This window comes from Miniopterus natalensis, chromosome 2, assembly GCF_054644295.1.
Source record: "Miniopterus natalensis isolate mMinNat1 chromosome 2, mMinNat1.hap1, whole genome shotgun sequence".
NCBI lineage: Eukaryota > Metazoa > Chordata > Mammalia > Chiroptera > Miniopteridae > Miniopterus > Miniopterus natalensis.
Genome location: NC_142082.1, coordinates 162,196,897 through 162,222,862, shown reverse-complemented (window position 1 = coordinate 162,222,862; position 25,966 = coordinate 162,196,897). Strand labels below are relative to the sequence as shown.

The 25,966-nt window shown below is 37.2% G+C and overlaps 1 protein-coding gene across 3 annotated transcripts in view; it reads right to left on the bottom strand.

Annotated features, from left to right (window-relative positions):
• Nucleotides 1-25,966, bottom strand: part of EPS8 (EGFR pathway substrate 8, signaling adaptor) — a 148,756-nt gene that overhangs the window by 72,899 nt on the left and 49,891 nt on the right. For 2 of the 3 annotated variants that reach the window (XM_087814775.1, XM_087814777.1), the window contains exon 2: nucleotides 17,849-17,935. The exons of the other annotated variant lie outside the window; for it this stretch is intronic. The gene's annotated coding sequence lies outside the window, so the exon portion shown is untranslated. The remainder of the gene's footprint in view (nucleotides 1-17,848; nucleotides 17,936-25,966) is intronic. 3 annotated transcript variants of the gene reach the window in all.

The window sequence follows — 25,966 nt, the reverse complement described above, 5'->3', positions numbered from 1 at the left end:
CCATCAGCCATACTACTCAAACATCGCTTATTTTAATAAGAGGACAAGAAATACAATGTCAAGGATTATTCATTGTTGCAATCTGTCCATTCTATTTTAGCAAGATATGGTTTACAGATCCAGCCTAGTGGTTCCCCGGGGGCAGGTGTTTTGCTCTAATGGAATGCTTTGTGTAGAGTGTATCAAGTTAACACGTATAACTTCATAAGCCCAAGGAAAGTTCACGACTGGGCAGGTAAGGTAAAACTCTCAACTCATTCTTTACTGCTTCTTACTCCTACTATTCTAAGCCACTTAACAGTCTTTACCACTCATTTTTATCTTTTAGTAGGCATCTCTCTCCATTCTCTGTACTACATTCCTGTTAGGATCTGAATGAGTCTGTTGACAGAGATGAAAATGCACTCCTTTCACAGTACCATCTTTCATTTATTGTCAAAAATAGAGGCAATTCTAATATGTTGTTAGAAAGTGGTGCAACAAAGAGGACTCAAAACGAAACAAAATCAATTCCAGTAACTAGCTACGTTTGGCTGAATACAAAAATACCTGATTGTCAGCAGGTACTCATACAAAAAACACAATCCCTCGCACCTCATCCAACTCACAGAAGATCTAGGGCTAACAAAACCTTCCTTGAAAACTTTCCCATCTTCCCATTCGTTTTTTTAATTAAAAAAAGGCATATTTAGGAAAAGAGCACATTCAGGCAACGTAAGAAGAGCACAGTATAAAGTTCAAGAGAAGCTAGACGGAGCGTGAATCCAGAGAACAAAACCTCCCTCAAAGGACTGAACCAAAGAAGGCAAGAAGAAGATCTTCAGAAATGTATAGTATAGTGGGAGAGGAAGGCACCAAAAGGAGCGTTTATAGCACAGTGTGGTAAGCAGAATGCAAGGTGACGCCCCGCGCTGGGAGGGCATTCAGTTCATGAAACCCCCAGGCTCCAGGCGGCGATGCTGGCGCTGAATAAATCTAAACCAGGAGAGGAAAGCAAAGACGAGGGGCAGCCTGCTGCACTGAGGAAGCCACCGGCCTGCAGTCACCGAAGAGTAACAAGAGGTAGGAGGTGCTGAGGGGCGAAGCTGGAGATAAAGCCAGAACGCAAAAGTTACATTTATACCAACTTGTGAGACCAAAATTCAGTGTTTACTATTGTATCTATGTAACTGCTAGTCGCGTATACTAAGATGGCATTTCCTTTTTGGTTCAACCTTTTGTATTCTTTAGAGTTTAAAATTATCTTACCCTCAACCCTTCACTTTCCTATGTACCTTTATTAATTTCATCCTTTTAGTCTCCACCACAATGAAGTCTCTCTTCAATATATTTAAACACTACCATTTTTATCTTTTAGGTGGCATCTCTCTTCATTCTCTGTACTATCTTCCTGTCAGGATCTGAACTGACTACTCTCTAGGCCTCCTACACAGTTTTCATCATGGTACCCAAATTCCACATTATCCTGCTCATTACTTTCATCTTTCTCTTAGACCCTTGTTTCCTGGACCCCAAGTCTCCCTCTCCTTACTTTTACTTTTTTATCTTGGAAGAGCACATATTTCAGGAACTTCCTGAGAAAGAGTATAAAAAGGGTAATTTTCCATGACTGAAAATGTGTTTACTCTACTTTCATAGGTGATCATAGAAGTTTATCTTAGTTTCAAGTTCTATATTGGAAATTGTACTTGCCCCAGAATTCTGAAGCAATTGTTCTTGTTTCCAGTATTGCTGCTGAGATACCACTTCTTAGTCTTTTGTATAGGGACTTTTTTTTTTACTTTCTGCAGTTCTTGGAGTTATGGGATTTTCACTTTTTCCACTGATGTTCTGAAATTTCATAAATACATTGGTATAGGTGTTTTTTTAAAAAAATTCAATATAGTACGAACTCAATAGGTTTTTCAAATTTGAAAACCATTGTCCTTAAATTCTAGGAATTTTCTTGAGTTAGTTTTAGGATAGCTTCTTCACTGAATTTTTTTGAAATTTTCCTTTTCTAAAATATTCTCTTGCTTAGAATAGGACCTCTTGAACTGAGTCTACTTTCTTGTATTTTCTCTTTTATTTTTTGATTTCCTGGTATTTTTGTTCTATTTTCTGAGTGGCTTCCTGAACTTTATCTTCAAAAAACATTTTATTTTTTTTATGCCCTCTATCCGTTTTCAAGAGTACATTTTTTCCCCTCTTTTCTTATAATACCTGTTCTTATTATCTGATTGCTGTATATTCTTTTATCTTTCTGAGACTATAATGATAATGGGGTTTTTCAATATAATATATTTTATTGAATACGTGGACATTTATATTGCTACCAATCTTTAAAGTTTTCTTTTCCTTGTCTCTATTTCTGTCAATTTTCTTGTTTTCTGCAGGTTTGCTATGGTCTCAGAATATCTTCAAATGCCTGGTGCTCATTGGTCACTACTCACACTGAAGATGGAGCTCTAAAAAGCTGGTCAGAAAGTCTGTGCAGATGGGTGAGCTTCCCTGCAAAGCAACCTGGGTGATTCCACTGGGAGACCTCCAAACATCAGTATCCACAGCCTTTGCACAGATTTATCAGATTCTCCAAGGAAGCATCTTCCAATTTCATACCTGGAGATATTTACCTGACTGCCAAGATCTTGGTGATGAATAAAAGAAGTGGGCTGGGATATCTCACCTCAGTGACTATTTCATTTAATCTTCCACCCTCCGTCTGTGCCTTGGTATGCCCCACTCAAGAGTTCTCCAGTTTACATTCTCCGCAGAATAAAATAAACTTCCATGCTCACTGGAGTGTGGGGAGGCATCTGGGATGTAAGTTCATTTAAACACAGTACCACCTAGTCCTCCAGTTTCCAGCCTCACCCTCGCTGTGGAGCCTTTCTGAGGGTCTGAAGTGAAAATCAGGTTGCTTCTCAATGTCTCCTGCTAGCAGCTTGGGTTTCAGCTGCTTGGGACTCTCGGTTAGTTACAATCATCCATGGGCTTTCCAGAGTCCACTGTCTGCATTTTTAAAACCCCTTTACTGATATTTTATTTGGAGGGGGTAGAATACATATCTGTGCTTAATCTGCCCTTTTTTGTAATATATTTTCATTGTCTAAACATTGGCAAATATTAGTTAATAAAAAACTCGGGAGAGAAAAACAAGTCACCTCTAATATGAACTTGAGAGGTCAAGTTGGACTATGAAATATGAGTACAAGTTTATACTAAAAATAAAAGTACAATAACAGCCAGAGTGAAAGTAACCCCCAAAATAAAGGAAATTTACCTTACGTAAAGTCAGCTGATATTTTGGTAGTAAATGTTTAATTACCTGTTGTTATTATAATAACAAATGCTGTTTTCAAATCCCAGAAAAGAAAAAACATTATAGTGTGTAAAAGTGAGACAGTATCTCCAGCAATGCCAGACATTATAATGAATGAAAAATGCTTTACCTGTTTTCCTTGAAATTAAATCATAGCTTTTAAATGCACAACTGAGCTGGGTGCTTAAAATGGAGGCAATATCACCAGTTAAATCAAGTATTATTGTTAATGAAAAATGCTTTATTTGTTTTTCTATAAATTAAATCATAGCTTTAAATGCACAATAGTTATATGCCTAAATGAACCTGAAATTCATCCTTAGGTAAATAACTACTAATTTACTCATTTTAATTATTTAGTATTTTTTCCAAAGAGAAGCCCATTTAATGAAAAGAATTGGGGACAAATTCCCTTTGAGCTGTCCCAAAACAAAAGTCAGAGATATCTATGAATTAGTCTTAAAAGTCAAGTTGCCTATAAAACAACTGTGAACCTTTCTTTTTTTAAGATGTTAGATATTTGCATTGTCATAAAAACTAAAAGGAAAGAAAAATTAAGTACAAGGGGACTTTTTTAAATGAAGGCTATTAAATTTCATATTTAAAAGACAGTAAACATAAGCTTTGATTGTGGATAATACTGCCTTTGAAAAAATGTCTGCCAGATTATAACAGCAGATGTTCTCAAAAATAGCAGTAAAGTTCTTCCTAACCTTGAAATCATCCATAACCTGGGGTAAATTTAGACATATCTGTGTTCATTATTGTAAAAAAAAAAAAAAAATGTTCATTTATTAAGCATTTTAGAGTGTCAGTCTCTATGCCAAGCACTTTATGTGCATTAACTTACTTAATTCTTACCACCTTATGAGTTGTAAGAGCTTATTTATCGCCATTTTAATGAGGAATCTTAGACTTATAAAAGTTATTAAGTGAGGGTAACTTGGTCATGACACCTACATACCATAGCTAAGATGTGACCACAACTCATACTTTTATCTACTATGGTAGCAATTTTCAACCTTTTTCATCTCTGCAGCACACCAAAAGAAATATTATATTTTTGCCAATCTCACAAAAAAATACAGGTATAAGTTTGATTCATTCACACTGGACAGCTATTGTGTTGTCATTTTTTGATTTGACAATCTAAGGAAAACCCCTGACGACATAGTCAGTTACTGCATGTTATAAACATTCTTGTGGCATATTAGTTGAAAATCACTGCCCTATTGTATACTTTCCTTTAACTAATGATAAATCCAGTATTTTGAAGTTGGATGGGGATATGTCAACACTGATGAATTAGAAGCCAAATGACCTTTGTAGAGGATTATTCGAATAAGACTCATTCAGTATGACTTGGCACCAGCCAGTAACAGTATAGTTCACTCACTCAATAAGTATTCACTACGTGACCATTATGTGACCATGAGTGCTTTAGATGATCACTGCCAAACATAACTTCCTGCAATGATGAAAATATACTACATCATCACTGTTCAAGACAAGCATTGAACACCTGAAGTGTGGCTAGTGCCACCAAGAAACCAAAATTTTAATTTCATCAAGTTTAAGTAAGTTTATATTTAAGTGTAAATAGCCACATGTGGCTAATGCCTACAATACTGAACAGGATAGCACTAGATACAGAGTATACACAGTTAACAAAACAGACATGGTTCTTACCTTCATGGAGTTTATAATCTAGTGGGAGAACCAACATGAAATAAGTAAATTGATAAATGTAAGATTACAATTTCTGTTAATTGCTTAGATGAAAAGACAGTATTTATAAGGACATAAAGTCAGACTGAGACAAATCTAGCTATGAACTTCTAAAAAGTATGAGACCGAGCGATTCATTCTGAAAATGTTATTTCAGGATTTCCTCATTTAAAGTTTAGGATAACTAGTAAACCACTGAAACACAGAATTTAAAGTGCTTTCAGTGTTTCAAGACTGATGCACAAAAGCAGTGCTCGGTTGGAAATATGTCTATGCAAAAACTGAACACAAATGTTGTTCTTGTTACCCTATTTCAGGTAATGGTCTGAATTTAAATAAAATAAAATGAAAGAGAATAAAAAAGAATTTCAAAAAAATAGAGCAGTAAAATCTATAAAATGCTAACTTTAGACACGTCAAGTTTAAGAACCTGGATTTGATGAGAAGTAGTAAAGTGAGAGAAAAACAACCCAACTACTATTCCACTTGGGCAGCAATGGGATGTTTTTTATAGTAACATGTCCACTTTTGGGCCAGTGTCAATTTATAAACCAAAAAAGAAAATTGTTTTTTTGCCAAAAATTATATTCCCGGACTTGAGCACCTGGAATTGGAACAGGGCAAACACTACTCTCTACAGTGAATTAATAAGTGAAGAAAAGGTGTGTGGATCAGCCAGGGGATGAGAGAATCACCCAAAACCTTCATGTTCCTGGACCACATTGTATGGGTTTCTGTTGGGGGAGCTAAGGTGGATTTGTTTGGGTAAGTAGGATATCTGAGGTCAGAAAGAAGAGGAAATTTGAAGAGGGAATTATCAGGGGCTAGTAAGGCCACATTTGCATTTCTTTCTTCCCATTCCCACATTCCCATCTGTTAGCACCTGGATAATGCCTATAAACTGAGGTAGGGAAAACTAGGGGGTGAAGCATGATCTAATTTAATAAAAACGTGTTGCTCATAAGAACAAGAAGTTTATTTTAATGTTTGTAAATAGCTCCCCAAATTAATTATAGTTCTTCATTAAATAAACTGGGTGTGATTTAGCTAGCATAACCGCTGTCCCCATTTTAAACCAACAGATTTTATAAAGTCAATGCACTAAGAGAACTAACCTAGTACCTCAATTGCTAACAGTGGTGACAGGAGGAACAGAAGAGCAGCAGCCAGCAGTAGCAGCTAACATTGCGATAACACCATGTGCCGGGAACTATTCTAAGTGCTTTATGTGTATTTATCTTCTTTTAATTGTCACAACAACCTCGTGAGGTAGGATCCATTATTTCCTCACTTTACAGATGAGTTCAGCTAGGTGCAGAGTTTAAGAACATGTCCACTGTCGAAGAACTGATAACTAGTAGATACGGAATGAAATCCAACCACTTCGCCACTTTGCCACAGAGGAAAATAATGGTCAAAAAGTTATTTTTTACCCCAAATCACATGGTCACAAAGCATCTAAACAGAACTAAAAGGATCTCTTTCTCTTGCTATAGATTTATTATACGTAAGAGTGCACACATTTGTATAGGAAAGAAGAGTCTAGCTTTATTTATAAACAAGAAAGAAAAGACACTGGATTTTGGAAGTTTATGAAGTAAAGGCAGGTGATAACGAGGACTGTTAGAAACAGTATCCAGATAAAGACACAGGTAGTACCAGAATAAAGACAACGGACCCTAGAGTTTCAAAAGGATCACAAATCTCCTTTTGAAAGGAGGAGATTTCAAAGGGAGTGGAGGGGAGTGGCATCACCTGACTTTTGTTCAGCTAAGCCATGCCTATTACAGAATATTTACCTATGGGAACATATCTCCAATTGTGTAATGGCAATGAAGAAAACTAGACCTGACTCATATCCAACTGTGAGCCCACGTTTTAAAAACATGGGGGCATATGGATTACTGTGAAAGAAATATATCAAAAAGTAAAAAAAAAAACAAGACTATGAAACTGTAGAGATTTTCCAGTTTCTCTATGAAACAGAATGATACATAGTAGGCACTTTTCCTCCAACTTCTATGGGAAATATATTCTCTCGGGAACTTCAGCAAATCGACTTAAAAACATGTGCTGCTTTTTCTAACAAAATCTTGTTTAGTTTTACTGAGTTTGATGGGGAAAAGAGTTAACAGTTTTCCTCAAGCTGCTAAACTGTCAGCATAGCTTAAACTCAGCCACCTCTTTAAATAGTTAAAATATATTACATTTGGAGAGAAATATGGTTGTTTCTGATAATATATGTTTTCTTATATTTGGTCTTGCGTTTTACAGTAGTTTTTTAAAGTCTATACATTTGTGTTATGTAAGCAGTAAAAATCTATCAATGAAGATACAGAATTTTAAATGATCTTTTGGTCTTCTGATGATCTGAACTGAAATCATTTCAGAAGTTTTGTAGATAAAATTTGAATCATTCTAACACTACCCCCTTCTAAAACTTAAATTTTTTATTATTCTTTTACCTAAATCCTATCAAAGTTCCCCAGTGCCCTCCAGATAACATCCAATCCCACTGCACAGTGCAGTACTCTTGTGATCTGGCCCTTTATACCTGTAACACTTCTTTCACCATCTCTGCCTTTTTGCTCCCTCCCCTGTTCCCTCCCAGACCCACCCATCCCCACCCCCTCCAAGCTCACTATGCATCAGCCATACTGAACTCTTTTTCAGACTCTTGCCTTCAAGGGACATCATCTATCTGGAATTTCCTTTCACCCCAAAACTTCTCTGCCACCTTCACTGTTCAGCTCCTACTCAAACTTTAGATCTCTGTCTTGTGAGACCCTCTCTGATTTCTCTATGGTAGGATAGGTGCCTCTCTCACACATTCCCATAACACTTGAGTGTAACACTAAGGTGCACTTATCATACTGTAGTGACTTCCTATATTTTCTTGTTTGTACACAGGATTTTAAGTTTCTTGAGGGCAGGGGCTAAATAATTTTAATGAGTACCAAGTGCTAAGCATAGCTAATATGAAGTAAGTTCTCAATAAATAATTATTGGTCAATGAGGGAAAAGGGAGGGCATCTGTAATGCTTTCAACAATAAAGATAAATTTAAAAATAAATAAAGGAATGAAGGGACCAAAAAAAAAGTATAACCTTAATTATTTTTACTTGACCAAATTAAGAGGTTTATTTCAAGTCTTCGTTTTAAGAAAAGACAGAGTGAGGCCCTGGCCAGGTAGCTCAGTTGGTTAGAGCATCGTCCTGATACATCAAGGTTGCAGGTTCGCTCCCTGGTCAAGGCACATACAAGAAACAACCAATGAATGCACAAATAAGTGGAACAACAAATCAATGTCTCTCTCTCTCTCCTTTTTTGTCTCCCTCTCTCTCTCAAATTAATAATTAAAAAAAGAATGAAACAATGCCCTAAAAGCAAGAAAAACTTAGTATAAAATATTTTAATTAGTTGAAGAGTTAAAAACAGAAAATATTTAGCATCACTAGCTTCTAACAAGAGCCACTGAGGGACAAGAGCAGGCAGTGTCAACTCTACTCCCCCCAAAGTCTCTCCAAGTCACCCTTATTCACACTGTAAAATAGGTATCTCTTTCCTCCTGCCTCCCATCTTGACTTCTCTTATCACCAGCATCTTCCATATTCTCCCCCAATGGAGTGGAAAATGAAATACTCATCTAATCCTATCTTCTCACCTCTCCAATTCTGTCCGACACTCTCTGATGGTGAGCAAGCAGTCTTACCAGAACCCAGCCACTTTCTGTGAGTGTTGAGAAAATATCATTCCTGGAACATCCTGGATGTCAACTTGATTTAGGTCTGTCATGAGTGTAGAAAGAACACTGAAGTCAATACTATTCCTTGCTTTGCTAGGACTATTCCTAACTCTATACCTTGGACATATCATTTAAACTAGTGGGTCCCCCATTAGCCCTGATTAGACTGGAACCTAGGGTATCTCCAAGAGTTCTTTGCAGCGCTGAAGTCTGGTGCATTAGCTCAGTGACATCAGTGACAAAGGCCAGCATATTAGCTCAGTGACCTGCTTCCTGTCATGTACATTTACCTACACAGACCACCTGACAGAACAGAGCACAGGAGAAAGGTATCCTATTTTGTCATTTGGGGGAAGGGAGAGTTACTTAAGTAACTTTGATGAGTGGAAGTTTCCCCCATAAACTCTAAGCCTGCCTACAAATAATGTGGTGACATGAGGACTTTTATACTTTTCTTTTTTTATAGTTTAGCTGCTAAGAATCCCTGGAAATAGCACATGGCAGCACACAGTAGCTCACTCTAGCTAGGTAGCTGGGAAGAAAAGATGGGTTTTCCTGCTCTCCCAGGAACTGAAGATATTTCATTCCCGGATGCTAAAACAAAAATTTTTCCAGGAAACAAGTGTTTGAATTTTATGAGGAGACATGAGACTTGGTGTTTACAAGAAAGGAGCTTGATCTCCACTGGCCCTGTTGTCACTTCAGGGAAGGTCAGTTCCACCAAGAGCCACACGGCTGCTCCCCTGCTGTGAACGAAATAGGCTGAAACAAGGTGGCATAGTCTTATAATGACTGTAGGTGCCAAGGCAAAAAATTAGACTCCAGCCAAAGTCGAACTCTTAAGATAAGAAAAAGAAAACTGACCAGCTATCAGTCTACTATGGTAAGTGGGCAAAGGATTCCCAGCATGGATCACCACTACGCATGGGTCACCACTACCCACAAATTATCCCCAAACATATCTACTGACTTTGAGAACCTTACAGAGGCTCAATGATAATCTACTCTTAGAAAAGAGATGGTCCTACTTGCTGCTCCCTAAGGGGAGGGGTGAGCAAACTTGCCCATAAGGCAATTTCCTAGCACCCAAAGACAACTTCCCTAACCTTAAAAAAAGAAATCAATAATACTTCTGCCAAGAAGGAAAATGCTTTGTGGATGTTTTTTTCAGAGCTACTGGAAACAAAACTTACTGAGTATATCCCAATGCTTTTACTGAGGCACCATGTCACAGTATAAAGAACACACTATGAAGACAGGCAGCCCTGGATGTAAATCCTGACTACCACCTCCCTGTGACTTTAGATGAAGCATATCCTCTCTAAGCTTCTGTTTACTCATCTGTAAAAATGAGAAGATTGTTTGCTGGATTACATAAAAAAAACACACATAGACAACTAAGATCTATTATTGACATCTACATGTATCAGTTCCTTTATGACTGACACGCAGGCCTCTGCCCTTACCCTAAACAGCCTTGTACTAGGAATTTTAAACCTTCCATCTACCAATTCCTCACTTCCTACCCTGTTTTTAAAGTCTTCCCTGACCCACTCAATAATAACAACTTCTTCACCATCTGGCAATTATTTATCATGCTTAGTGTTTTTTAGTGCGGCTATGAAGAACTACTCTGATTTATTCCTCTGTATCTCTGACACAACTCCAGGATTTGGCAAATTAACGCAGTGTTGTGCAAAATAATTCCTGTAATAAAGTTGTACTACAGTTTTATATGTGTGTGCTAAAGAAAGCTCATGGAATTTTAGTGACCAAAGTGGATATTATTACCAATATAAATTTCCTCTAAAATGACACAAATGACTACCTGACACAAATGACTCTTATCTGAAGCAAAACTAATGTGAAATAGAAATTAATTCAGAAGTAGAGAATTGAATTGAATTTTTTTAAATTTACTTCACAGAATTTCTACAGTTACAATTAGATAAGACTCCCTCAGGGTTAACTGAATTGAAATGCCAATTTAAGTATTGCTGTTGGTGTGGTTAAGTATCAATAATGATGTTAACATCTGATCTGAAAAGCAGAACTTGGGTGAGTCCGCCTATTTATATCAAGGAGTTCAGAACTGACTCAGAGGAAAAAGTATTATCCTCTGACTCACGAGGACCATTTCCTGAAACACCCGGTGTTTTTCTTGGAAGGAAGTCTAACAAGTGCCATTTCTTTCAAACACTGATTAGACAAAATTGAAGTCTAACAAAAAAATGGACAAAAGACATATATTCCCCTAAGCCTACCAGGTTTCAAAGTGGAGACCATCTCATAAACATATATTATCTAGTCATGAAAGGGAAAACTTTAAATACGGTCAAAAATAGATAATCCAAGGAACGTTATAACACATAAACCAGTGACGATTTACACATATCCCTCTTTATACCATAATCTCTTAATGATAAAGAAACAACTTTATGATTTTAATCTTCAAAATTAACTAATGTTTTTGGCTTCAAAACAGTCACTTTTTTTTCCAAGGTAATTCTTTTTTCCTCTCTGAATCAACTGTGTGGCCAATATTTAATAATAACTTACAAAAACAGTAATTAACACTTAATCATTGCTTATATGGGCCAAACATTCTTTTTTTTTCCATCACCAAACATTCTTATACATTCTTGGCATGCATTAATTAATTCAAATGGCAATCACAGTTCCTCTAAGAGGCAGATTCTATTATTATCTCTACTTTACAGATGAGGAAACTGAGGCAATATCACACATAGTAAAGCTTCAAACCCAAGCAGACCAATGAAAGAGCCCAAACAAACTCTCGGTTTCCACAGTATGTCTGTTTGTGATCCCCACCCCTGCATTGGAATGCTTGCTAAAACTTAAACATACTTAATTAATCACAGAGACATGTACATGTATAATTACACATATGTATATATGCATAAACATTTCATTTACAAAATCTGTGCCAAAATTTATGTATGTCCTTCTCATACATTAGTTTGTTGATTCTAATGTGACTATTATATCAATAGGATTTGGGTACAAATAATACCAAACTTTTAATCAAAAAGAACAATTACTTAGATAAGCTTTGAAACATTCCACTGTCCAGGTACATTAATGTCTGTATCACTTGTTTTTTAGCTCTAAAACATTGAAAACATCTCACAGAACTATAAAACACCGAAATGATTGTGCCCTGGACACAGGCGTTGGGGGAGAAACGTAACACATAACATTTCCTTCTTCAAAATAACAAGCAATTACACTGAATCTTGCTGTTTGTTTCCTCTTGAGTAATCTAGACTGGAGGGATTTCAAACATCTGACTCTCGCAGTGTTTTGCTTTCAGTAGAAAGACCATCCTTTCTTGTCAAGTCAGTTAATAAGTGTTAACTCATATCTATAACCTATTCACAGAAACTAGCTTAAATATTAAATGACTGCACATTTCTAGCTCTAAATATTTGAAAAGAAATTCCAAGATAGCTAATGATACAGACTATTGCACTCTGAAATAAGTCACATCACTCTCGCCTTCCTAGTATTAATGAGCAGTACAAGAAAAGGGCAAATTTACCAGGGAGGGTGAAACCCTTAGAGCAGCAGCCTAAGGGAATGCAATATTCCCAGCGGTAGCACTACTCTGGAGGTGCTGAAGATTCAGAGGTGCTCCTGGAAGCCTGCCTGCCTGCCCGTCCAGTGTGATATTAGGGCCAAGAGAGAGTCATCCTGCTTCCTGAAAGTATATCATTTACCCAAACAGCATAGCGAATGAAATTCTACCACTGGAAATTCATTCATTCTTTACAATTAAGCATTTTCATCCCTAGAAACCACTTTTAAACTACAATCACTTCTAGGAATAGTAATATATTATGTCATTAACATTTAAGTATGAATTATCAGATACTTTCTCCTAGGATAGGTGGAATCTAGGGTAATGTGAGAATAGCTGTGAAGTCAGTGCAGCAAGAAATATAAGAAATCTGCACAGAAATGGTGCAGTAACAAGCAAATGAAGAAAAAAATTAGCCTATTTGGTACTTTTACCCATAAGAAATACCCAGTTATTAATAATGGTACATTCTGCTTTCTAGCTCTGTTAATCTGATTACTCTACGTAGGCATGCAGTGTTACCTTTATAATCCTTTGTGTGTGTATACATACATATATACATATACACATGTGTCTATATACTTTTTAATATAAACTAAACTAAATTATCATATGCTTCATTTTAACAGAGATCAAGACAGACAATTCCTAATTTATAAAAGCAGTAAAATAAACTGTTTTTTGGGGGGGGAAGCACTGGTCCAGTATTTACCAATTCTCTATTTGGGGTCCAGCTCTAATATTATCTGAAAGTGCTTCTTAAAAACTCCATTTCTCACTGATCCTTAATTTTCTCTTTAGTGAAACAGAGTAAGGCCCTATGTTCCACCCTCACACACCAATCTCACAGTATACTGAGGGCATAAAATAAGACAATGTATACAGAAAATTACTTTAAAAATGTAAAATGATTTGGAGTAGATATGTTCCTTTAAAAGAAGATCATATGAAAGAACTTATGAAATGGCTCAAAGAATTTTTTTAAGTTCCTGTGCATTTTTCACTTCTTAATTGAGCTATTGAACAATCTAATACACATACAAGCTTTCAGAAAAACATGCACTAAACAAAATAAAATGCATTAGTATTCTTAAGAGGGCGTGTGGGTGCATACTATATACACACACACACACACACACACACACACACACACATTCAATAAGATGGCTTCTAAGGTGAAACTTTTAAAGTCATAAGAGAAGACTTAGATGTTGCTTTTATATTAATTAATCCATTATTAAGTTCCATAGCAAATGTCAATAGGAACTACAACAAAATGTAAACAAAAGTTGTTAAGACTTTAAAAGATTTAAAAGGCATAAGAAACATGTCTGTAATATTCATGTAAAAAGTTATCATTAACTTGATGTCTTATGAAAAATCAATTGTTAACTGCAAGAGTTAAAATATCCCCCATTCCTGGTAATGAGCCAAGTGACATTGATAATACCTAACTCAGCAATTTTAACCTAAAAAAGAAACTATTTAAAAAAAATAAGAGTTTTCCACATGCCTCTCGCAACACACCCTCAGAAAACCTTATAGTATCTGCTGCAAGAAGGGAGTCTCTTTCTTTTTCCCTCACTGATGAAAACAAAACAGTTCTTAACAAGCACTTAGCCTCATATGCCAGCCAATACTGTGTCATCCTTTCTGTAAGGAAATATAGATTTATGACATCCAGTAAGAAATTCCTCAAACTTCATATTAAACCCCCAACAATCTGATAGCGTTAAACTACAGGTCACTGAAGTTTAAGCTTCAGTAAAGTAATGCAAGTGTCATCATTAAAGTCTTGTATAATCAGATATACATGTGTTGTTTTTACTACTTATCGGCTATCGCTGTTTTATAACTCAAAGATTAACATTCAAGGATAACCCTGAAAGGTTTTCTTTCCTTCTGTCTCCAATTTCCATTCGCCTTCCTACCTAAAGTTATCTTCTCTCTTTCCTTAATTGTTGTAAACCTCTATTTCACCTCCAATTTATGGTAAATACCTTGCAAAACAGTCCTTCCATGTCTACTACAACTTTATTTCACACACTTGGCAAATGTGCAACCCTCTCCCCATTCTCTACTTTATAAATTCCTCAATGCACCCAAACTTGTGGGTGAAATTACCTTAATTTAGAAGTTCCCATTTGAATACAAAGAAATAAGCCCCACAAATAGGAAGTATTTGAGTATTTAACTTCTTAATTAATCTTTTAAACCTGATTATCATGTGTTTTTTGGTCAGCTGGTGATCACCCAGAGAACCTGAGATCACGTGTTTTAGTGCCGAACACCCTCACCCCAGCTGGTTATTTTTAGAAAAGTGGCTGTTATTCATTCTTTGTCAAATTTATTCCTGACGTTTTAATAATGCAAATTCACTTTTCCTTCTCAGAATGTAAAGGGTCTACATTTCTTTCTCCTGACTTTTCTGTGCAGACTGTCTGCAGGGGAAGCTCCGTCCAATACCTTGACAGCAGTTAAGGTTTGGGAAAGCTGGGCTGCAAGTGGCTTAGGGTAACGAGGGATTAAGGCCAATCTGAGTAGCTTAATGTAATAAGTAGTCTTCAAAAAGGAGGAAAGTAGCCTTCATCCAGGCAATCCCTATACTCATACCATGAACTATGCAGCAAAATGTCCATTCATTCTTTATGAATTCAGTAAATCTCGCTCAGAGCTTACCATGTGCCAGCAGGTACTACATGTATGAAGCTGTATAGACGATGAACAAAACAGACGCAATTCCTGTCCTCAGAGTTGTTAGGAGACTCAATGGTCTTTTTTGATATTCCCTTGACTTTGCCAAGCTCTTTCTATCCTCCAGGTCTATCACACTCTGTCTGGAATAATCATCCTCTTTGTCTTTGTCGCCTAACTCCTGTATGTCAGCTTCAATGGCCCCTCTGGAGAAGCCTTGCCCTGGCCACCAACCTATATTAGATTCCTCATCACATGTTGTCATAGCACCCTGAAATCTCCATAAAACTTTACAATTAAACATATGGGCCAATATTTGTTTAATATCTGCTTTTCAAACTCCCCCACTGCCTAGTACACTTTCTTTTGACGCAGACACACTTTTCTCTTTTGCACCTTATATTGAAAACATTTTAAGTCTCATATTTCTTTTAGGTGACTGTTATTTTAAGTTTCTAATATGAGACTTGAATGTTTCTTTACACTTTCTTTATAACTCTAAATACAGTGTATTCAAAATCTCCATTCATAAGAAAATGTTATAATAAAATTGCACAGTTCTCCAATCAATCCTATTTTTTAGTGTAAAATTTAACTGTTTTGTTTATATTTTAGGCACTAGCTAAAGTTATCACAAATGTCCACATCTGATATCTACTTAGATATTTTCAAGCCAGAATATGGAATAACCATACTCAATTTTTACAAACAAATTTTCTCCACCATTTTCTTTTCTGGGAGACTCAGGCAAACATGAATCTCAGTACTTATTAAATGTGAAACCTTGGGCTTACTTAGCTTCTATGAGCCTTGTTTCCTCCTTTGTAAGGTAGTTATACTCTTTTAAGGTTCTAAAGTAAACAAAGCCCCTAGCAAAATATCATAATACATTAATATCAGTTCCTTCCTACAAGTTAGCGGGGGAAAGTACATGTTTGAAAATGTAGCCCTCTATTTAATATAATACACATTTCCATTATCTAATCTGATTTCCTAGAAAAGGTGGAGTATAATTTTTTTTACTTCATGGGCTATACTTCAGGTAAGTTGACAAACTTTCTGTAAAGGGTCAATCAGTGCGGGGGTTTGTGGGCCACATATGGTCTCTGTTGTTATTCCTTGTTCTCTTTTTTTTTTTTAATAACCTACTGAAAATGTAAAACCCACTCTTGGATCATAGAAAGAGAATAGCCCACTAGCCACAGTTTGCTGACCCCTCTGCTTTAAGTTCATAAACACTCATAATTTCACCATTAGTTATCCTATTACCTGTATAATATTTGGCTCATAATCAACACTCAACTGAAGGACTACTCTCTCTACTATTTATCAAACGTCTGGCTTAACAAACACTGATTAAACACTTGTTTGTATGTGAAGTAACTGACTACCTAAAGAAATAGCAATAAGTAGTATTAAAAAAGTACAAATAAAGACTTTCGAAGGCTTCCTCTAGTGTCTTTCCTCCCTTTTTCCTTTTATCTTTCTTTCTGAGCCTACTACAAATAAGGATTTACAGCATAATCAATTTATTATGCTCATGGCCTCAAATTTCTCTTGCCACATTCCTGTATGGAAACTGGTGCTAGTTTGAGTTTCTTTATGAGAATCTGATTGGGCTTCATGTACCATGGAGTCAGAGGTCCCCTACTGCTCATTCTCCATTCAGCTCCCTCCTTTCAATTAGGACAAATTCTTGTAAATTCACCTTTACAAGACTTCCAACACAATAATTTCTTCTCTTCTTCCTTAGTTCAGCTCATCTTCTTATTGCTAACTGCCCAATTTTTCTCCCTTTTTATGTATAATCCCATTGGAACAAAACTCTGAATTAGGTATCTGTTATTAGTTTCTGTTAATGCTCTGCCTCTGACCATCTGTGTATTTCTTAGTCTGAGTACCTTTCTTTCTTCATCTATCATAGGGGTTAAAATAGTCTGTGATGCCAACCAGACACAGTTAAGTACAGAGGAAATTACACATGTGGAAGTTATTTATTTACAATTTCCAAAGTACTCTAAGAGACCACTAAGGTCTATGGCTAAGAAGTTACACTTGACTTAAGAGCTGGCTCTGCCCCTTATATCTATGAGTTATCAACTTGGGCAAGTTCCCCCTGCACTCCATTCACTCCTCATCTGTAAAATAAAGACAGTAATAACATCTGTTTTATAGTGTTTGTAAAAATTACATGGCATAATCCATGTCGAGAACTTATCATAGTACCTAGTACATAGCAAAGATTCCAAAAAAGTTAAACATAATAATTATTATTTAAGGATAAGATATATTTTTACTCCATGGGGCCACAGGCCTTTTAGGTTAACTTCTCTGTCTCTACTTGTATTTGAGCCTATCTATATATTTTGACTGGTAAATGTATATCCCCTCTCCCCCCCATTTTTTTTATGACACTGGTTAAACTAGTTCTTTGATATTTTGCTCTGTGATACTGGGTTCCTCCTTACAGGGATTATTTAGTGTCTTTCAGCAATAAAAGAGAGGGGAGAGGGAGGGTTGAAATGAAGAAAGACAGAACTATCAGTTCATACTTTTGTGTTATCAATTAGTATAGTCAGTTCGGTTATAATGTAACATATTCATTCCTAAAAATCATGATGCTATGCAAAATCACGTCATTAAAACCACAGGGCTTATAGGGAAAACGGTGTAAGTAACATAAAATAAGAAAAGAACCTGATAAAGGCCACATACATCATCATTTTATGTATGATAAATGGTTAGAAAAATAAATGAAAACTACAATATGGCACCTTACCTTGAAAAAGATGTGAACTTTGCTTGTGGAATTAGCTGTCCAGAAGGTTGTGGCTGATAAGTTGTGAAACAGTGGAAGAAGAGTTATCTGAAATTGAAGGGAAAGCGATAAATTGAGATATGGATGGCTGTGGCTTATAATATGCAGCGAAGCTGAGGTGGCTGGAACATGTCTGAGGTGTGTGCACGTGCACTATGTGTATTCCTATGGGGCTTGCTTCAGCTGGGTGAAGTTTTCTGTGTTCACCTACTATTGCTCAGATACAATGGCACATAACAAATGTAAGATTTATATTATACTCAAATTGTTCCCTAATATCAGTAATGTAAGAATGAACACTCATTTTCAAAATAAGCATGATATCAGAACTGACGGTCCTTATTCCCAAACTACAACCTTTTGAAAAATGTTCTGACTCAGAAGGCTTACAAAGCCTGTGTTACTCTTCAATTTCCTATTCATCCTGAAGCTTTTACCTAGAAAAAGTCATTCTTTCCTTGTCCGTCTTAAGCCACTAAACATAATCTAAAAGATTTCTTAACTGCACTTTATTTCATCAACTTTCACCGTGGGGAACAGCTCTGGTTCAGAGGGCCATGCCATGCTTGTTTAGATCTCCAGTTGACTCTCTGTCCCTAAATGTCCATTCCAACGGAGCAGTGAAACGGGTGGTGGTCAGTAACTCACTATCATGTCAGTCATTCCATTTTATTCAGTCACCCAATATTTAAAATGAGCATCTACTGAATACAAGGCAACATGGGAGATCCAAGATGAAACCACGTCCACCCATCATAATAAGAGATAGAGACTTAACTCAGTGGATTATTTAAAGTCAGTGTTACAGGAGGTGTAAAATATTATAACACGTAAAAATAACACTAACACAAGATAGAACAGGAAGTACCTTAAGAAAACACAGAGCATACATAATAGGTTACTTTCAATGTTGGAAAAGAGGACCAGAAGAAATTTAATGAGTGTGATTGGTAGACCTTAAGGATGGGGTAAATTTGGGGTATTTAGAGACCCTAACTGTGGTATTGAGTAAAGAGAAAGAGAAAATGGGAGGTGTAAAGCATAAAGATGAAGAAGCTGAGGCCATAAATTAAGCTACAGGGCTATAAATGATAAGTTACATACCAGACTGAGTTTTATATGATGGGAAATGGGAAAGCCACTGACAATTTTTATCCAGAAGAGTGCAACATCAGTTATGAACGGGCAGAAAGAAGGGAGACCAACTGCTTTCACAAATCCAGGCTTTGAATAAACTGAGAGACTACAATCAAGTCTTTGGAAGGAGAGGCAAGAGCAGCAGGAGGGCTTTTCCCAACTACAATCCCAGGCTTTGTGTCCAAGATTGATATTCATGGGCTCTACTTAAATGGTACTAACTGTGTCATTTGGTCTGGTAAACTGTATAAAATAGTGAAGTAAAGAAAAATTACCTGCAAATGAGGGCAAAGTATTTTTTTAGAAACAATGAAGAAAAACAGAGAATGCAATGCAACCTAATAGGAATAATGTCAGATATTTAAATATGATTGTTAGGGTGATATAATGAGTAAAGTTAAATAATATGGTTCTGAATTACATATCTCACACAATGCATTTTTAATACTCATGACACTGTATACCAATGTTCTGAAAAGGAAAGCCTTCTTGGACAAGTGCTCATGTGAGATCTACAGCAAGCTTAAGAAACACACATAATTCAGCTCAGATTTTACATTACCAAGTACAGAGAAACAATATTTCACCAATTGCTTTAAATTTTTTAAAAATATGTTGAAAATTAAAACTATCACAAGTTTCTTCTAATCAAATTCCCAAATCTAGTTAATATATTCTATACACAAGATTCTCTATACAAACGCCACAACTATTAATTAAAATAAAAAGTATAATTTTTTCATATAGTTGAAAAGTCCATTTTTAAGTGCTTACATATCAAATTAAACAATTAAAAACACATCCATAGACATAACTCTAAAATAAAAAATTTTAAAGAATACTTGTTAATTAAGTTAGAACTATCCTATAAGGCAAATATTCGAAGACTATATAATGTATCGTCTGCACAAAATTTTTATACGGTTCAACTAAATTATTATTTGAAAGTCTAAAGTATAATGAGTTGACTTTTGTCCCCTTACAACTCCAAGGAACTTCCCCTAAGTAAACTTCATACCTACGTGATGAATTAAGACACAATTTCACTGAAAAATAAACTAAAAAGGAGACTTCTCTACATAATTTATTTCAGAATTCTTCACATAGAAAATAAGTCTAAACATCTTATCCTCTCCAGAGTCATTTCCTCTTATTTGCAACTTACTTAAACTGAAGAAACTGTTTCCAAGTCTAGCTGCTGAAAAACAGAAACCTTTTACAGTAGATACAGGGATAGCCTCCTTCAGGTGAGAACTGGGTGGGCAAAGAACAAGATATTTGATATGATGTTCCCAGAACATATATAAAATTTATACTCAACATAATACTAACATCTGCCTTAAATTTTGGCCTGTAAAGCTGACCAAAGCTTTGCAGGAAAGGTAAAACTAAATCAGGCCATAAACATCTCAAGCCACTTCACCTACTGACACTACCAAAAAGCTGCATTCGATGCCAGTACAGGAAGTAAAAATTTGTGTAAATTGATAATTCTCCTTATGGTGTAGAAAGTCTTAATAAGAAACAGACACACTGTAGGAAAAATCAACATTTTCAAGAATGTATTTCAAAAAGGATCAATACAGCCATAACCATGGCACTTGAACTCAAGAATGCATCACACTTCCCAGCACCAAAACTGGGATATAACCAGTTATTTACCTTTGTTCTCTAGCATATTGTGATACAATATTATTAGCTCTTGTTTACCTTTAAATACGAAAACTTATCCTTGCACCCAATTCCTAGTAACAGAACAATAACAAAAGGGCTCTTTCTGAATTAAATTAATAAATAAATTGATAAGAGCTACAAAAGTAGATCTCTGCATATCAAGAATTACATATATTTGTCACTGAGGTCAAATTTTATATTTAAAACATCAGAATTATAAAATTGGCTTTTTTGAAAGCGTTGTTCTTTAAAAACTTCCATTAATTGACTATTTAAACATTTGCAAGTTCCATTAATATGCATGGTTTTTTTAAAAAACTTTAAATACACATATTCACTACATTTTAGGCCCAAGAAAATGTTTACACAGAAATTTGGCAGTGTTAAGTCTGTGGACTCCAAGCCAGTAACAACCTAAGAAGGCTGAACTAGGTTAATAAGCAAATTTTCATAGTACAACTAACACTGTATAAACAATCCAAAGCAGTTAATATTTATTGGGTAATCACAGTATTTTGCATATCCCATTAATTTAAAAATAATTTTGAAAAAGCAAGATATGTCTGTACTTTCCCGACTGTTAATAGTCAACAGATTTCTTCTTAGCTATTTTTGGGGGTAAAATTATTCTCTTAATTTTTAAATCCTTTAAATCCCCATCTCCATAAGCAAGAAGCCAGGAGGTAGGACTCTGGAACCTCAGGTACCAATTTTACCAAATTCAGAATCCACATGGAATACCAAATGGGACTTTAAAAGATTGTTGAAGATCTTACCAGGACTAAAAGGTCCACAAATATCCTCTATAATAATTATGCCTTTGAGAGCCCTCCTTAGCAAAGAAAATATTCTACAAACTCAAACTTACCTACCCACACAGTCCAGGCGAAACTCCGCTAAGCAGTCCTCCAGGCCAATACTGAGAGGACATTTCTCTCCCTTCACTCTCTCTGCCAAATGACCTTTGGCGTATCAACCGAGAGGGTGGGGCTGGCCGCTTGTTTCAGCAGCTTACCATAACGAACAAAGTTTCTTCTTTGGTTTCTCCAGGGAGTTAACTAAGACTTCCTCTTCTTGTTAAGTAAGTAAACACAGCCACTACTACATTTCCAACTCTTCCCTACAGTGGTAAATTAAAGCTTTAAATGGTGCAAATAATGACAGCTAAGGCTGACTGGGAACTTACTATGTGCTCTAAACTAATACTATACAGAAAGACAACATTATTACTCGGATTTTAAAAAGCTGGAATCTGAGGAACAGACGTTAATAAGTAACTTGTGGGAATTTCAGATATGGCAATATGGTGAACTAAGCTAAGGAAGCGGGCTTTCCACTATAAACAGAAAAGATGAAAAGGGGTGTAACAAAATTTAAAAATTAAATACTTAGTTCTACTTGCTATAAAGACAATCCCCTGGTCCCAATCCAAAGCGAGAACCAATGGACAAAGTGGTAAGCACAAAAGCAAATACTGCCAACTGTGGCTGCCAGGAAAGATCACTGGAGTCTCTTCAGTGCTTACTGCTCATTGAAACTGGTAAGGAGATGCCTCCTCAAGAAGAGGTCAGAATAAAGTGCTCTCTCAAGAGAGCTAGATTTCTGGCCCTGCTTTTCTTCCATGCAGGATACACCCTGCACAACTGTTATGTAGCACCCTTGATGCCCAAGCAGGGAAAGAAGAGGTCTTGGGGGCACAAGGGATAAAGCTGGTACCGAGGTCCTTCCATAAAACCAGAGCTATCTCCAAAGGGCTGCAGTCCCAGTTAAAAAATGATGGTGCGGGACAGGACAAATCCACCATCGTCTTAGAGAGACTTCAAGGGAGCTTATCTCTTTGAGAGTCTGGATGAGAGGGTCGGGGAAATTCTACATCCAGAAATTATAACCCTATGCCTGTGTCACAACACTTTTGAGGTATGAATCTTATTTGTACGAGAATCTCCAAGCTAAGAAATTAAAGAAATTTGGTCCTGGTCTAGTGATATCCTTGGACTATCTGGAATAAACAAACAGAAAACCATTACAAAGTAACACTCCATAAACAAGGCTACATGGGATTTCTACAAGCTGGAAAAATTAAACCAAACCAAAATAAAAACAAAACAACAATCTCCTTGAAGATGAATTTATAACTTAGAAATTACAAAACATGTGATGAAATGATTTACTGTGATTGAGCATTTACAGATACACCAAATTTAGCACTCAGCTATTTTTTAATATGAAGATGCAAAAAAAAGCATAATTATTTAAGAAATGGAAGAAGGAAAAAAGCCTATAATGAATAGAAAACTGAAAAAATAGGTAGATTTCACAAAAACCAAACAGAATTTATATAATTAAAGTTAGGCAAATTGCTCTGCAAAGACTACCCAGAGTGTTCATCAGGTTTCTGTAACTTAAAAAAAGAACAGCATCACTGTAGATGACAGACACTTAAAAATTTTTTAGAAAAGCAGTAATCAACACCAGAACTCAATTATCTGTCAGAACCTACTCCACACCAACTTTTCTCTACCATCGCACAAGCTCCTGACTAGTATGTCCTGCAACTCCTCATACCTGGAAATTCTGACCCACCCTCAGGCCATTCTGAACCATCTCCAGCACCCTTGCAAAAAAGATGGAGTGGAAACGGTGATGTACCACCAAGATCCCCTTTTCAGGACTGAAGGACTTATTCCCCACTTGCTACAGAGCTGCTAGCAGACAGCCCTCAGCTATCAGCTCTCTTGAGAATGGCCTTGGCTGAAGAGTCTGCTCACACAATCTCATGTTCCCTTCCCAAGGCAGCCCACATCCAAATATGGGTTTGATACCATTGTAATTAACCTAGTTATTAATCACAGAAAAGGAACAAAGGCCAGATATTTATAGGCATGTTATTTGGGCAGCTTCACCAGGAAGCTAAAGCTTTACACCCCCCAGGGAGCAACTGGCCTATTCTCCCTCTCCCCTCCACAGATCATTGGGGAAGGGATTGGACAGGGAGAACAGCCCATGCCCAGTAAAGTTGGGGTGAGGTCAAGAAGGCGCTTCCCAGGTCAGTCACACCTGGGAACAGGTCATTGGTGGGAATAGGAGTGGCCACTGCAAGGGTGAGAAATTTTGGGATACTTAATTCCCTGGACCCTTGGAGCTGCAGCTGCTTGGGACACGCTTCCCTGCATTCACCCATGTGGCCATGGCCATGTGGACCATGCACAATGGACTAATGGGCTTTAACTAGCCTGATGCTGAACTGGACCCAAATGCAACACGGAAAGGGAACTGTGGACACTGGCTTTGCTTTTAGCTTTACTGAAACCCCAGCTACACTTCTTCTATGACTGGACTAAGAGAAATGGGACTTTGGAAACCCAGGGATGTAATTCCATGCAAATGAAAATCACTCATCCTCCCGTACGAGTCTCAGAAAATTCCTTTTCTTGAGATATCGTAAGGCTCCCACCCCCGGCACCCCAATTTCTCCAATAACAGGTTGACATGGGGAATATAAAGACTTGGACCATCTCCCCAACTAGAGACAGTGGTGAAAAGCCATTCCAGCTTCAGAGCTCCCCACGGAATCAGATTGCCACCGAGGCTGCGTGGCAGCCTAACTTCCCCTCTGCCCATACTGGCTTCCTCCTTCCCTCCTTCCCTCCTTCCCTCCTTCCTCCTTCCCTCTTTCCCTCCTTCCCTCCTTCCCTCCTTCCTCCTTCCCTCTTTCCCTCCTTCCCTCCTTCCCTCCTTCCTCCTTCCCTCCTTCCCTCCTTCCCTCCTTCCTCCTTCCCTCCTTCCCTCCTTCCTCCTTCCCTCCTTCCCTCCCTCCCTCCCTCCTTCCTCCTTCCCTCCCTCCCTCCCTCCCTCCCTCCTTCCTCCTTCCCTCCCTCCCTCCTTCCTCCTTCCTCCTTCCCTCCTTCCCCCTTCCCTCCTTCCCTCCTTCCCTCCTTCCTTCCTTCCCTCCTTCCTCCTTCCTCCTTCCCTCCCTCCCTCCTTCCCTCCTTCCTCCTTCCCTCCTTCCCTCCTTCCCTCCTTCCCTCCTTCCCTCCTTCCCTCCTTCCCTCCTCCCTCCTTCCTCCTTCCCTCCTTCCCTCCTTCCTCCTTCCCTCCTTCCCTCCTTCCCTCCTTCCTTCCTTCCCTCCTTCCACAGGGGCTGATCCCAAGAGAACTTTCCAATACACTTCCTGTACACTAATGTCCATCTCAGAGTCTGTATCCTGGGGAACCCAGACTGCCTGACAGAACAGCCTCAGGAAAAATGGGGCAGGGTGTGGGGCAGCATTATCAAGGGAGTGAAAAGAGAAAAATAATAAACTTTTGGAGTCAGTGGGGAAAACAGCAGAAAGTACTAATATAATCTCTTTCATGAGAAGATCAGTAGAAGGAAAAGCCTTTTCCAAAACAAAAAATATAATCACAAAATTCCAACCCAACATTTCAATGTATCAATGAACTGAAAGGGATATTAAAGGGCATCCCAACTCCAACCCCTGTCATCTTGAAGATAATATCTCTTAGGTCCATGAGGTCTGCTAAATGCCAAAAATGTTACTGTTTGAAAATAGGCCTATTTATTCTTCTAACACAGTCATGTTCTTAATAAGTTAGCAAGTATATTTAACACCCTGCTGTTAAAGTAACAGAATTCTGATATACCTTTTGGCTCTGAATCACTGGTAAGGATGTTAATGATAGTTTCATAAAAGGCTAATCTGGTACACGCTGGTATGTGATTAATCATTATGCAGAATGCTCATAAAAAACTGCATGGACTAAAACCATAATCATTCATATGCACACTCAGACACCAATGACACAGGACAAATCTAAGCAAGGCTTGTGGGTATTTATTGATTCCCTTGCCCTTTTAACATAGGGCAGTTAACAGAAGTAGCCATAAGGACTATTATATGTTTGGAACGTTATAGATTTGATTACCACACATTTTTCCATTAATTACTGAAGGAAGTTGGAAACTGCACACATGCACACACAACTCTATTAGTAACCTTGCCCTACATTCCACACTTTGTAACCACAAATACGCTGGCAGATAGGACAGGCTGTAGCTAAACCTATCAACTAAGACCATTGTATCCAAAATGACAGGAAGTCATTCACATAAATTGTTAGGACAGCCGAGAATAATGTATCAGCAATGTCACAATCCATTCATCTTGGAAATATAGCAGAACTTTACTCTCAGTTCCTGTACACTTCAAACTCAGTTCCTCATTTGTGTATCATTCCTTCCTCTCCTAAGATTCACTATCTGCTTTC